We start from the raw sequence: 14,712 nt of genomic DNA, 5'->3' as shown, positions 1-14,712 counted from the left end.
ACCAAAGTGAAACTGGCACCTGTGTCCCTGTAGGCCAAGGCCTCAACACCATTTATTGAAACTGTCTGCCTGTACTTATCCATTGTAAGGGGACAAGCAGCCAGTGTGGCAAGGCCAATGCCACTTGGTGTGACAGAAACTGTCTTGGGACTGATGACATCAGTTTCCACTATGGACCCATAAGTGAACCCAACTACACCCTTTGCTTGACTGTTGCCAGCAGTCCCACCACTAGTACCACTACTGCTAGGGGCACTAGAGCTTGATGTATTAGTGGTGGTAGGCTCAGGGGGTTTACCTGGACAGGACTTATCCCCTGGCCTATGGCCTCTGTTTTTACACACAAAGCACCAAGGCTTTTTAATGTGTGCAGGTTGGGAAGAAGAGGAAGAATTTGTTTTATCCCCACCCTCTGAAGAGTGTTTAAGATTTGAAGTGGGATCTTTGGTTTTACCCTTATCCCCATGCTTATCTTGAGATTTTTCACCATCTTTCTTCTTATTGCCATCTTTGTCACCCCCTGTATGAACTTTTCTGTTCACTCTTGTTCTGACCCATTTGTCTGCCTTCTTTCCCAATTCTTGGGGAGAGGTCAGATCAGAGTCTACCAGGTACTGGTGCAACAAATCAGACACACAATTATTAAGTATATGCTCTCTCAGGATTGTGTTATACAGGCTTTCATAATCAGTAACTTTACTGCCATGTAACCACCCCTCCAAGGCCTTCACTGCCTGGTCAATGAAATCAACCCAGTCTTGTGAAGACTCCTTTTTGGTATCTCTGAACTTTATCCTGTACTGTTCAGTGGTTAAGCCATAACCATCCAGGAGTGCATTCTTAAGAACTTGGAAATTGTTAGCATCATTTTCTTTTACAGTAAGGAGCCTATCCCTACCTTTTCCAGTAAATGATAGCCATAGGATAGCAGCCCACTGCTTTTGAGGGACATCCTGTACAGCACAGGCCCTCTCAAGTGCAGCAAACCACTTGTTAATGTCATCCCCCTCCTTGTAAGGGGGAACTATCTTATGCAGATTCCTGGAATCATGCTCTTTTGCAGGATGACTATGGGGAATACTGCTGCTGCCACCATGGGTATCTAAACCCATTTTCTGTCTTTCCCTCTCTATTTCTAAAGACTGTCTATCCAAATCCAGCTGTTGCTTCTTGAGCTTCAGTCTGGTTTGCTCCACTCTCAATCTATTGAGCTCCCTTTCCAACAATCTGTCATCAGGGTGGGTGGGAGGGACATTTCTAGATACAGAGGTATGATGGGAATGAACAGAAGGAGACCTGTCCCTTACAGAGGGCACCCTAACAGCTTGGCTACCAGTATAATGTGAGAGCACATCCTCAGTATGATGTGATTCAACCTCTGTACCAACTATGCTAGACTGTCTAGTAATGGGCAGGCTGAGAAGTTTCTTTCCTGAACCTTTTCCTGGGGGAGTCCCTGGATCAGATTGAGAACCATTAGCTACTTTTTCTACAGATTGGGCACTTATGGCCTTATCCTGTACTCTAAGCATATTAATTAACAGTTCTAAGGAAGGATTCTTCCCTACACTCAAACCTCTCTCTATGCAGAGACTCCTTGCTCCTTTCCAGCTAAGGTGATCATATGCAAGTTTGGACAGTTCAACTTTTTGGCCTGTGCCAGACATTTTTAGAGAGAGTTAAAGTGATAGACAAAAGAGAAAAAAAGTTTTCAGAACTTTTTGGAAAGACAGAAAAAACTTTTTAAACTTTTAAGAACTTTTTGAAAGTTTTAGAAGTACTTTTCAGCACTTAGAAAAGAGTGAAAAGAGGAAAAGCAAAACTTTTTGTCTATGTGTATATACACTGACCTTGTTTTGTATATTTTTCTCTTATGAAAAGTACAATGACAAGAGTGGTAAGCAGTCTCAAAGCACTTATCCCACCACTGCACAACCAATGTAGGAGGCTGGACTGGCTTGTAGTGAGTACCAAGGGGTACTTGCACCTTGCACCAGGCCCAGTTATCCCTTATTAGTGTATAGGGTGTCTAGCAGCTTAGGCTGATAGATAATGGTAGCTTAGCAGAGCAGCTCAGGCTGAACTAGGAGACGTGTGAAGCTACTACAGTACCACTTAGTGTCATATGCACAATATCATAAGAAAACACAATACACAGTTATACTAAAAATAAAGGTACTTTATTTTTATGACAATATGCCAAAGTATCTTAGAGTGTACCCTCAGTGAGAGGATAGGAAATATACCCAAGATATATATACACAATAGCAAAAATATGCAGTATAGTCTTAGAAAACAGTGCAAACAATGTATAATTACAATAGGATGCAATGGGGAAACATAGGGATAGGGGCAACACAAACCATATACTCCAAAAGTGGAATGTGAACCACGAATGGACCCCAAACCTATGTGACCTTGTAGAGGGTCGCTGGGACTATTAGAAAATAGTGAGAGTTAGAAAAATAACCCTCCCCAAGACCCTGAAAAGTGAGTGCAAAGTGCACCAAAGTTCCCCTAAGGACAAAATAGTCGTGTTAGAGGGAGAATGCAAGGAAAACACAAATCAGCAATGCAACAACGATGGATTCCTGTCTGAAGGTACCTGTGGAACAAGGGGACCAAGTCCAAAAGTCACAAGCAGCTCGGAGATGGGCAGATGCCCAAGAAATGCCAGCGGTTGGTGCAAAGAAGCTCTTACTAGGCTGAAGAACTGTGAATACTGCAGGAACGACAAGGGCTAGAGACTTCCCCTTTGGAGGATGGATCCCCCACGCCTTGGAGAGTCGTGCAGAAGTGTTTTCCCGCCGGATGGACGCCAACAAGCCTTGCTACACGCAAATCGTGCGTTTGGCGTTTTTGGACGCTGCTGGGGCCCAGGAGGGACCAGGAGGTCGCAAATTGGACCTGCAGAGAGAGGGGACGTCGAGCAAGACAAGGAGCCCTCACTGAAGCAGGTAGCACCCGGAGAAGTGCCAGAAACAGGCACTACGAGGATGCGTGAAACGGTGCTCGCCGAAGTTGCACAAAGGAGTCCCACGTCGCCGGAGACCAACTTAGAAAGTCGTGCAATGCAGGTTAGAGTGCCGTGGACCCAGGCTTGGCTGTGCACGAAGGATTTCCGCCGGAAGTGCACAGGGGCCGGAGAAGCTTGCAAAGTCGTGGTTCCCAGCAATGCAGCCCAGCGAGGTGAGGCAAGGACTTACCTCCACCAAACTTGGGCTGAAGAGTCACTGGACTGTGGGGGTCACTTGGACGGTGTCGCTGGATTCGAGGGACCTCGCTCGTCGTGCTGAGAGGAGACCCAAGGGACCGGAGATGCAGCTTTTTGGTGCCTGCGGTTGCAGGGGGAAGATTCCGTCGACCCACGGGAGATTTCTTCGGAGCTTCTGGTGCAGAGAGGAGGCAGACTACCCCCACAGCATGCACAAGCAGGAAAACAGTCGAGAAGGCGGCAGGATCAGCGTTACAGAGTTGCAGTAGTCGTCTTTGCTACTATGTTGCAGGTTTGCAGGCTTCCAGCGCGGTCAGCGGTCGATTCCTTATCAGAAGGTGAAGAGGGAGATGCAGAGGAACTCGGCTGAGCTCATGCATTCGTTATCTCCAGTTTCCCCAGAGACAGAGACCCTAAATAGCCAGAAAAGAGGGTTTGGCTACCTAGGAGAGAGGAAAGGCTACTAACACCTGAAGGAGCCTATCACAAGGAGTCTCTGACGTCACCTGGTGGCACTGGCCACTCAGAGCAGTCCAGTGTGCCAGCAGCACCTCTGTTTCCAAGATGGCAGAGGTCTGGAGCACACTGGAGGAGCTCTGGACACCTCCCAGGGGAGGTGCAGGTCAGGGGAGTGGTCACTCCCCTTTCCTTTGTCCAGTTTCGCGCCAGAGCAGGGGCTAAGGGGTCCCTGAACCGGTGTAGACTGGCTTATGCAGAATTGGGCACCTCTGTGCCCAACAAAGCATTTCCAGAGGCTGGGGGAGGCTACTCCTCCCCTGCCTTCACACCATTTTCCAAAGGGAGAGGGTGTCACACCCTCTCTCAGAGGAAGTTCTTTGTTCTGCCATCCTGGGCCAGGCCTGGCTGGACCCCAGGAGGGCAGATGCCTGTCTGAGGGGTTGGCAGCAGCAGCAGCTGCAGAGAAACCCCAGGAAGGGCAGTCTGGCAGTACCAGGGTCTGTGCTACAGACCACTGGGATCATGGAATTGTACCAACAATGCCAGGATGGCATAGAGGGGGCAATTCCATGATCATAGACATGTTACATGGCCATATTCGGAGTTACCATGGTGAAGCTACATATAGGTAGTGACCTATATGTAGTGCACGCGTGTAATGGTGTCCCCGCACTCACAAAGTTCAGTGAATTGGCTCTGAACAATGTGGGGGCACCTTGGCTAGTGCCAGGGTGCCCTCACACTAAGTAACTTTGCACCTAACCTTTACCAGGTAAAGGTTAGACATATAGGTGACTTATAAGTTACTTAAGTGCAGTGTAAAATGGCTGTGAAATAACGTGGACGTTATTTCACTCAGGCTGCAGTGGCAGGCCTGTGTAAGAATTGTCAGAGCTCCCTATGGGTGGCAAAAGAAATGCTGCAGCCCATAGGGATCTCCTGGAACCCCAATACCCTGGGTACCTCAGTACCATATACTAGGGGATTATAAGGGTGTTCCAGTAAGCCAATGTAAATTGGTAAAAATGGTCACTAGCCTGTCAGTGACAATTTGGAAAGCAATGAGAGAGCATAACCACTGAGGTTCTGATTAGCAGAGCCTCAGTGAGACAGTTAGGCACCACACAGGGAACATTTACATGCACACCTATGAGCACTGGGGCCCTGTGTGACAGGGTCCCAGTGACACATACATATAGGCCACAAACCTATGAGCACTGGGGTCCTGACTAGCAGGATCCCAGTGACACATAACAACCATACTGAAAACATGGTGTTTTCACTATGAGCACTGAGGCCTGGCTATCAGGATCCCAGTGAGACAGTGAAAACAGTGACAAATACCCTGACATACACTCACAAACAGGCCAAAAGTGGGGGTAACAAGGCTAGAAAGAGGCTACCTTCTCACAAAATGTACTTAAATATGTATATTAACAATCCCCATGTATGTAATGAAAACATTACTGTATCGGTCTGCACACCTTTTAAACATCATTATTTCAAAATTTTATATATAGAGACTATTGCAAGTGAAAACAAGCCCGTATATAGCTTACATCTGATCATTTCCTACTATGTTAATAAAATATCAGTTTTGAGATCCACAAAGTGAAAAATTAAGTAAATACTGAATAATGTGCCAAATAAATGTAAAAAAGAGTAAAACAGAAACCAATGAAGTCCAAGTGGGCAAAGTGGGAGTAGTTATGATTATGAGGTCTTGTCCAAACAAATCTATAGAGGGCACTGGGACCCCACAATCATGCTAACTATTCCCCTAGTGGAATCCTGGCACAAGCAGTAACCCAATAAGTAAAATGGTTACCTCTGTCACAAAAAGACAGTGAAAGTCCTGATCACATCTTTATATCCTAAATACTTCAATACAGAAAGAGTGTAAAAGGTAACACAGAGAATAACAGAGCCCACGTGGGCAAATCAGTTATAGTTCTGATAAGCTGCAACTTGCACGGTCTTGTCCAACTAAATCTAGAATTAGTGATTATTCCAGAATCATGTAATCATGCATCCTAGTGGAATGGGATAGACGTGGTGATCCAAATGCAAAAAACAATAAACCAATGGTGTAGGAGGCTGGCCTGGCTTGTAGTGGGTACCAGAGGTACGTACACCTTGTGCCAGTTATCCCTTATTAGTGTAGAAGAGGTGTTTCTAGAAGCTTAGGCTGATAGAAGGTAGCTATGGCAAAGCAGCTTAGGCTGAACTAGGAGACATGTAAAACTTCTACTATACCACTGGTATCATATGCACAATATCATAAGAAAACACAATACACAGAAGTACTAAAAATAAAGGTACTTTATTTTTATGACAATATGCCAAAAGTATCTTGGTGAGTACCCTCAGTATGAGGATAAGTTATATACACAAGATATATGTACACAAACCAAAATTAGGTAAGTAATAGCAAGAAAAGTAATGCAAGCAGTGTAAAATTACAGTAGATTGCAATAGGAGCACATAGGTATAGGGGCAACACAAACCATACACCCCAAAAGTGGACTGTGAACCACGAATGGACCCCAAACCTATGTGAGCTGGTAGAGGGTCGCTAGGACTGTAAGAAAACAGTGAGGGTTAGAAAAATAGCCCACCCCAAGACCATGAAAGGTAGTTGTAAAGTGCATCTACTACCCCCAGAGAGCACAGAAGTCTTGATATGGGGATTCTGCAGGAAGAACAAACACCAGCAATGCAACAACAGTGGATTTCCGGACCTGAGTACCTGTAAGACAAGGGGACCAAGTCCAATAGTTGCGACAATGTCGAGAGTGGGCAGGAGCCCAGGAAATGCCAGCTGAGGGTGCAAGGAAGCTGCCACCGGTTGGAGAAACTTGGAGTTCTGCAAGAAAGAAGAGAGCTAGGGACTTCTCCTTTGGAAGACAGATGTCCCACGTTCCGAAGTCACAAAAGGGAGTCCCACGGCGCTGGAGGACAACTCAGAAGGTTGTGCACTTCAGGAAGGAGTGTCGGGGACCCAGGCTTGGCTGCGCACGAATGAAATCCTGGAAGAGTGCATAGGAGCCGGAGCAGCTACAAATCACGCGGTACCCAGCAATGCAGTCTAGCGTGGGGAGGCAAGGACTTACCTCCACCAAACTTGGACTGAAGAGTCACTGAACTGTGGGAGTCACTTGGACAGAGTTGCTGAGTTCCAGGGACCACGCTCGTCGTGCTAAGAGGGGACCCAGAGAACCAGTGATGCAGTCTTTTGGTGCCTGCGGTTGCAGGGGGAAGAATCCGTCGACCCATAGGAGATTTCTTCAGAGCTCCTGGTGCAGAGAGGAGGCAGGCTACCCCCAGAGCATGCACCACCTGGAAACAGTTGAGAAAGCCGGCAGCATGAAGCAATACAAAGTTGCTAGTAGTCGTCTTGCTACTTTGTTGCGGTTTTGCAGGCGTCCTGAGCAGTCAGCGGTCGATCCTTTGGCAGAACGTGAAGAGGGAGATGCAGAGGAACTCCGGTGAGCTCTTGCATTCGTTATCTGGTGAGATCCCCAAAGCAGAGACCCTAAATACCCAGAAAAGGAGGTTTGGCTACCTGGTTAGGAGGATTGGCTACCAAGAGAGGTAAGAGCCTATCAGAAGGAGCCTCTGATGTCACCTGCTGGCACTGGCCAGTGTGCCACAGACACCTCTGTTTCCAAGATGGCAGAGGTCTGGGACACACTGGAGGAGCTCTGGGCACCTCCCCTGGGAGGTGCAGGTCAGGGGAGTGGTCACTCCCCTTTCCTTTGTCCAGTTTCACGCCAGAGCAGAGCTGGGGAATCCCTAAACGGGTGTAGACTGTCTTATTCAGAGATGGGCACCATCTGTGCCCATCAAAGCATTTCCAGAGGCTGGGGGAGGCTACTCCTCCCCAGTCCTAACACCTATTTCCAAAGGGAGAGGGTGTTACACCCTCTCTCAGAGGAAATCCTTTGTTCTGCCTTCCTGGGCCAGGGCTGCCTGGACCCCAGGAGGGCAGAAACCTGTCTGAGGGGTTGGCAGCAGCAGCAGCTGCAGTGGAGACCCCGGAAAGGCAGTTTGGCAGTACCCGGGTACTATGCTAGAGACCCGGGGGATCATGGAATTGTCTGTCCCCCCAATGCCAGAATGGCATTAGGATGACAATTCCATGATCTTAGACATGTTACATGGCCATGTTCGGAGTTACCATTGTGACGCTATACATAGGTAGTGTATGTATAGTGCACGCGTGTAATGGTGTTCCCGCACTCACAAAGTCTGGGGAATTTGCCCTGAATGATGTGGGGGCACATTGGCCAGGGTGCCCACACACTAAGTAACTTTGCACCTAACCTTCAGCAAGTGAAGGTTAGACATATAGGTGACTTATAAGTTACTTACGTGCAGTGAAAATGGCTGTAAAATAACGTGTGCGTTATTTCACTCAGGCTGCAGTGGCAGTCCTGTGTAAAGGTTTGGCTGAGCTCCCTATGGGTGGCAAAAGAAATGCTGCAGCCCATATGGATCTCTTGGAACCCCAATACCCTGGGTACCTAGGTAACATATACTAGGGAATTATAAGGGTGTTCCAGTATGCCAATTGAAATTGGTAAAAGTGGTCACTAGTCTATAGTGACAAATTTAAAGGCAGAGAGAGCATAAGCACTGAGGTTGTGGTTAGCAGAGCCTCAGTGACACAGTTAGTCACTACACAGGTATACACATTCAGGCCACAAACTATGAGCACTGGGGTCCTGGCTAGCAGGATCCCAGTGAGACAGGCAAAAACAAACTGACATAGATGTAAAAATGGGGGTAACATGCCAGGCAAGATGGTAATTTCCTACACAGGTTAGTCCAGCAGAAGAGTTACCTTAAAAGTCAAGCACAAAGAGTTCCATTTGCGATTCAGGAGGCTGCAAGGAACAGGAAGAGTACCATGGATTATTGTCGCTGTAGCACGAATAGCAGATCGGGCGTTGTGGGCTGTCATTGCTGTAGCATGAAAAGCTGGTCAGGCGTCATAGATGGGCATTGCTGTAGCTTCGCGTTGACGGTCACAGTGGAGTGCATTGCTGTAGAGCGAAGTACGGCTCTCAGGCTGCCTGTCCTTGCTGGTGGTCACTGCTGTGTGAACAAAAGGTCTAAATGGAGCTACGTCTTGCCAATCAGCATGAGCTACAGTGTCTTAGTGCGAACCGGCCTATTTACAGGCGCAAAGAGCCCAACCTCAGAATTTTCACCTTCTCTTGCCGAGGAGTACATTCTGATGCCAGCCAAGGGTCCAGGACTTAGAGAGGCACCTCTTGGGGATCAGGGATGCTCTACAGAAGACGTCAGCAGGCCTCAGGCAGGCCCCCGTTGCAGCGTATCAACTGGGCAGTTGCAGGGAGGCCTCTGGAGCTTGATGTGTCCCTATAGCTCACAAAGGAGGGCAGTCAACTGACACCTGAGTTATACTGGATTGAGAATACACAGGTCCAGTCTTCCTTCTCAGACAGCAAGGCAGTCCTCAAGCACCAGGGCAGTCTTTCTTCTGTAATTTCCAACCCTCCCAGAATGTTCTTAAGAATGTCTCCAGAAGTCCAATATGTAACCCTGGTGCCAGCCTTTGTGTTAATTTATACCTGGTGCCTGACTTTGTGTGGGGGACTCCCTGTCCCCCCCAAAAAAACGTCCCCATCTGGTTCTGGAAAGCTCTCCGCCGTCAAGGCTCCAAAATCACTGTGTGTAATAAAAGGCAGGCAGGTCTGGTGTCATATTCCTTTGGTGGGTGGGAGGCAAAGCCCTTTAAAGTGTAAGTGGGGCTGGGTAGTACCCTCCCCAGTAATCCTACCAGTCATGGAAACCAGGACACTGACAGAAGGCACAAATGGTTGGGACAGGAAAATACCAACTTTCTATAAGTGGCCTCACCATTGAAGTGGATTTCAAATTATGACTAATTTGAGTGTTAACAGCATATCTCTATATGCTCCCAATCCAAAGTTACAACTTATTAAATATAACAAGGTAACCCATTGTTAGTCAATAAGATAGGCATTAGAACAGTGCAAAAAAAACTTTAGGAGATTCTTACTGCCAGGACTTGTAAAGCCTAAACACAAATGTCCTACTTTTCAAACACAGTGAACCCTGCCGAATAACTTTTAGGGCTTATTTTACGGTTGACTTACATGTTTGGAAAAGTAAGGTTTATGCCTGGCAAAACGTTTATTTTGCCAGGTCAAAAATGCAGTTTACAGATGCATGGAAGGCTGTAGTGTCAGACTTGAGACATGTTTTTAAAGGCTACTTTAGTAGATGGCACAATGAGTGCTGCTGCCCACTCCTAGCATTTAAGTTACAATCCCTGGGTACATCGAGTACCATTTACTAGAGACTTACAAGTAAATTAAATGTAACAATCAGGTAGGTGCCAACTGTACCATGTGTTAGGGAGAGAGCACAAGCACTTTACCACTGGTTAGCAGGGAAATGGTGCAGCGAGTCCTAATTCCTTCATTTATTTTTTTTGTATTGAGTGTATGAGGACCCCAAGCCTGTGCTGGTGAGCCAGTTCCCTGCCTGTCGGCACATACCTTCTCAATGACTGCAGAGTGGTGCTGTGTGTGTCCTGCTCCCTCGGTATTGGGAGGGGGATGCACTGTGATCCGGGGATCTCACTAAACACATGTTGGCCCTCGGGAAGATGGAGGCCCACAGAGGCTTCAAGTAATTTGGAGAGGGGGCCCATACATGCCCGCTCTGCATTATATATATATATATATACTGGACTGAGTCCAATAAATGGCTGTGAAACATCTTTGTTGATGTGAGACAGCAAATCAAATTTTATCTGTTTGATATGTTGGTCCGCTGTACTACTGCGGCCTGAAATATCTATACATTTTAAACCTTAATTTTTCAAAAACAACTGAACAGATTTGCACAAAACCACAAAACAGCACGATTTCTGGGTAAAGACCAAGGCCCATATTTATACTTTTTGACGCTAAACTGCGCTAACGCAGTTTAGCGTCAAAAAATTTAGCGCCGTCTAACGCCATTCCGAAGCGCCATGCGGGCGCCGTATTTATGGAATGGCGTTAGCCGGCGCAAGCAGACCGGCGCTGCCTGGTGTGCGTGGAAAAAAACCACGTAGACCAGGCAGCGCCGGCGTAGGGGGAAAATGGCGCTAGGGCGTCTTAAAATGGCGCAAGTCGGGTTGACGCTAAAAAATCGTCTTAACCCGATTTGCGCCATTTTTTCGACGCCCAGACGCCATTTAAATGACTCCTGTCTTAGTAAAGACAGGAGTCATGCCCCCTTGCCCAATGGCCATGCCCAGGGGACTTATGTCCCCTGGGCATGGTCATTGGGCATAGTGGCATGTAGGGGGGCACAAATAAGGCCCCCCTATGCCACCCAAAAAAATTTGAAAAATATAAAAAATTATACTTACGTGAACTTACCTGAATGTCCCTGGGGTGGGTCCCTCCATCCTTGGGTGTCCTCCTGGGGTGGGCAGGGGTGGCAGGGGGGGTCCCTGGGGGCAGGGGAGGGCACCTGTGGGCTCATTTTGAGCCCACAGGCCCCTTAACGCCTACCCTGACCCAGGCGTTAAAAAGTGGCGCAAATGCGGGGGTTTTTGACCCGCCACCTCCCGGGCGTGATTTTTGCCCGGGAGTATAAATACGACGCATTTGCGTCGCCGTCATTTTTTTAGACGGGAACGCCTTCCTTGCATCTCATTAACGCAAGGAAGGCGTTCACGCTAAAAAATGACGCTCTTTGCCCATACTTTGGCGCTAGACGCGTCTAACGCCAAAGTATAAATATGGCGTTAGTTTTGCGCCGAATTTGCGTCGAAAAAAACGACGCTAATTCGGCGCAAACGGAGTATAAATACGGGCCCAAATTTGGTGTCATTCTGTTCAGCTATTTAGGCTTTAGTGCTGTTCAAATTCCAATAGAAAACTGCATGGCGAAAATACAGTTTGAGCCCCCCCCCACAAATACATTTTTCTCAGCCCGTGCTTGACAGATCGCCCCAAAGTTTTCCAGGAAAGAGGAGCAACCTTTTTTGGAAGCTCGTTGAGGATTCATCAAACAGCAGCAAAGTTATTGGCAAAATAAAAATATATTTCTTATTAAAACCTGGCTCTAACTATACAGAGGGGCGACTGCACTATGTATGTAATATATACACGTCTATACATACTCACACATTTTCTAATTATTTTTTTATGTTTATTATGTGTCATTTTTACATACTTTCTTGTGCAAACATATGCATGTTATGTTTACAAAACAGGAGTTTACTTTCTATTAATTTGACATCCTGAAAATCTGCATGTGTTTTAACTGTGTTATTTATAAAACAAATTGTAAGAGGGCCAAGGCCAGAACTATTGGATTTGCAAATTTGTGTTTCTATGTATTACTTCTCAAAAGTAGAAAAAAATAACATACATTATGAAATTGTAAATTAGTATCGTCAGACAAATTACTACAAAATATATTCGGGAACGATCCAAATATTAGCACAGATAAAGAGTAAGAATATCACAGAGATTAATGTTAGCTGAAAAATATTACCTTAAAGAACAACAAACTATATGGAGGCCTACGAAAAAGGTCAAATACCTACGTTTGGGGTGTACAGAAGAATATATTTACCAGTCTACAGTTGGTGAGAAAATATGACTAAAACAATATGCTACATGCAATATAGAATATATTGTATCAATTGGTCATATGGCAAAGAATAAGTGGAAATACTCCTGCAATAGTAAAAACAGAGTGAGTAGAACACAAAACTACCACAAGCATGAAATATAACAACGTTTCAGAAACAGCGCATTTCAACCACTAAAAACATTACAATATTTCAGCGAAGAATTCATCATTGTATAAAGATCGTGAAATAATTACATTTCTATGCTAACTGAGAATTGTAGAAACAGAAATTTTGTGTCAATTTTTTTATTTTACCTTTGTTTTGTTATTGCTTTTTGTATCCCGTCTGCATTTTCTCTGAGGGTAGCCAGTCGCTTAGGTAAATGCAACTAAGAACAAGCCAAGTATTCGTTACAGAAAGTTGCTTTTACTTTTTTGTGGTTTTTAGTTGATTCTGTGGGAGCTTCACCACAGCTCACTTCATGACAGAGACTGCTCTCTCTCCCACCCAGGTTAACATTCCTTTCCCTTACAAATGAGCATTCCTTAAGTGCTTGTGCAATTTGCATGACGCTAGCTGAGTCATGTATATGACGCATCCCAACTCAAACTCCTGGATTAAGTAAGCAAGCTTCAAGCCTTTTACCAGAAGCTGACCTGAAGGACTTTGTAACATATTGTTTCGTTAACATGTATAATACACACATAGGTAGTCTAAGTGGTGCAACATCTAACTGAAGCCCTGATTCTGGAAGACTTTCTTGACAATTATAAGTTAAGTGTGCAAAGGTTGATGTTTGAGAGGAAATTTACACAATAGAGCTAGCGGACATTTCTACCAGTGTGTCGGGTCTTACCACATTAGAATATCCACGTCTTTTGTTTCCTGTCAGTTACGATGGATTTCTACAGAGGTGGCACTTTTGTGTTTCAGAGGCCAGAGGAGGGAAACAGGTAACACAGCAAATGATTGTGTACAGACACCAGCTATTGTTTTTTGTGAGTATTGTGAACATACTTGCATTATTTTTCCCACACTACAGTTACTCCTGCCATGAGCAGGATAAAAGGGCAGATTTATACTTTTTTACGCAATACTGCGTTAGTGCAGTTTTGCGTGAAAAAGCATAGCGCCAGCTAACGCCATTCCAAGACGCCATCCAGGCGCCATATTTATGTAATGGCGCTAGCCGGCGCTAATGCCGTGTCAGCATCCTTGGAAAGGACGCTAACAGGGCTGGGAAGGTGTAAGGGAAACCGGGGCTTGTGCGCCGAATTATGACGCTACACTGTTCAAACGCCGAAAAATTGCCTCTAAGCAGTGTTGCTCCATTTTCGGGCACACAACCCCTATGGACATGGCTCCTGTCTTAGTAAAGGCTGGAGCCATGCCCACCACCCCAATGGCCATGCCCAGGGGGCAAACGTCCCCTGTGCATGGCCATTGGGGCCAGCGCCATGCAGGGGTCCCCAAGTCAGGGCCCCAGAGCGGTGTTTGATAAACAAAATATATACTTACCGGGACTTACCTGGGATGGGTCCCCCATCCTTAGGTGTCCTCCTGGTGTGGATGGGGATGTCCCAGGGGCCAGGGAAGGGCACCTGTGGGCAATTTCCATGGTCTCTGACCATGGAAATATGCCTGCAGGTTCCCTTACGCCTGCCCATTCCCAGGTGTTAAATAATGGCGCTAAGCAAGCTTAGCGTCATTATTTAAGGCCCCACGTGCTGGATTTTAGCACGGGGATAAATATGACGCAAAGGCCATATTGTCCTTTTCTGGACAGGGACGCCTACCTTGCATCTCATTGACGCAAGGTAGGTGTTCACGTCCACTAAATGGCATTATTCCATAACTTTGGTGCTAGAATGAAGCTAATTCTGCGCAAACCGAGTATAAATATGCGCCAAAGTGTCTCCGAACGGACAAAAAAGAAAAAGGTACACCTGTAAATATCATGGTGTGTATGGGAGGAACCTTCTGCATGGGAAATGTCTGTATGACTTATACAAAATCAAAATAGAGGGAAAATGTGTTTTTACATATTTCACTTTGCTTCCTCGAAGACACTGTTGACTAGCGGAAAATCCACTCAAGTATGTTTGGTTATCGAGGAACATGGCTAAAAATATGCAGCCATGTCCCTCAGGTGAGGAATTTTGGCGATTACTCCACTATGGATTAAGAGCAAGACGTACAGCACAACCTGCCTCATGATGCTAACTTTGTGTTTGTGATCAGACAGCAGGAAATACAATTTATTAGCACAAATCTAATCCCCAAAAACTAATTTTTAGGGAAATAACTCTTATTTAAAAAAACAGCATTAAAACTGGGAAGATTGCACTAGACATAAATGAATCTGCAAAAGACAACTATATGAAACCTGTAGGGTAAAAGTTTG

General features: G+C 46.0%; 1 protein-coding gene across 1 annotated transcript in view; it reads right to left on the bottom strand.

Annotated features, from left to right (window-relative positions):
* IL31RA (interleukin 31 receptor A) overlaps positions 1-14,712 on the bottom strand; it is a 1,545,596-nt gene that overhangs the window by 1,309,338 nt on the left and 221,546 nt on the right. The window lies entirely within an intron of this gene.

The sequence above is a fragment of the Pleurodeles waltl genome, chromosome 1_1, assembly GCF_031143425.1.
Source record: "Pleurodeles waltl isolate 20211129_DDA chromosome 1_1, aPleWal1.hap1.20221129, whole genome shotgun sequence".
Lineage (NCBI taxonomy): Eukaryota > Metazoa > Chordata > Amphibia > Caudata > Salamandridae > Pleurodeles > Pleurodeles waltl.
Note: the sequence above shows the minus strand (reverse complement) of the source record. Positions and strands in the feature narration are given on the sequence as shown.